Below are 762 nucleotides of genomic sequence, written 5' to 3'. Positions count from 1 at the left end.
TTGTACAGTGTCCCAACTTTTTTGGAATTGGGTTTGTACTTATTATAAAAATTGGGTTTCTATTAAAGATAAAAAGGCAGTTTGTGCTTTTATTCAGATGGTTTTGTCTCCACTTTTGGACTTGTGTATGGAGAAACTAAAAGCAGCATGCAGTGTGTTCCTTGGTTATATTTTTTAAACAGTGTGTCTGGGCTAAAGAGCTATTAGTCGGCACAACTTGTTCTCTTTTATGTTTTTTTCCTTAACAGACATAATGACTAATGCTGTCTGTGCAACAAACTAAATTGTCTCGATCATCCAAAGTTAAAAACATAAGAACTTCAATTTAACCAACAAATAGTGTCTGCATCCTGAGTATACAGCCATTTGAGAGGTTGGGGGTGAGACAGACCTAATTTCTGAGAAAAATATATTAAAGAAGGTCCTTTCAAATGCTGTTTATGTGATATGGTATAAAAATCAAAAATGGCATCAACTCACCTATCTATTTATCTAAAAATATGACCATGAACAATAAGCAAGCCTCTGTTCTTGAAGTCAATATCTCTTACTAATAGTAATATCATTTTACTCTTATTTTCATGTGAAGAACAAACAGTGAAATAGGAAATTAAAGCAGTACAGAAATCTCTAATGCTGGATATTAAAACAAGAAATTGTATTTGAGTCTTGATATGCTTGTTTTTTAAAGTATATTACTGTGATTGTTATACATACAATATCGCCAAAGCATCATTTCAAAAGCTGTAGCACAAAAAAAAA

This window comes from Sinocyclocheilus grahami, unplaced genomic scaffold (genome assembly GCF_001515645.1).
Source record: "Sinocyclocheilus grahami isolate Dianchi unplaced genomic scaffold, SAMN03320097.WGS_v1.1 scaffold520.1, whole genome shotgun sequence".
In the NCBI taxonomy this organism is placed as follows: domain Eukaryota; kingdom Metazoa; phylum Chordata; class Actinopteri; order Cypriniformes; family Cyprinidae; genus Sinocyclocheilus; species Sinocyclocheilus grahami.
Note: the sequence above shows the minus strand (reverse complement) of the source record.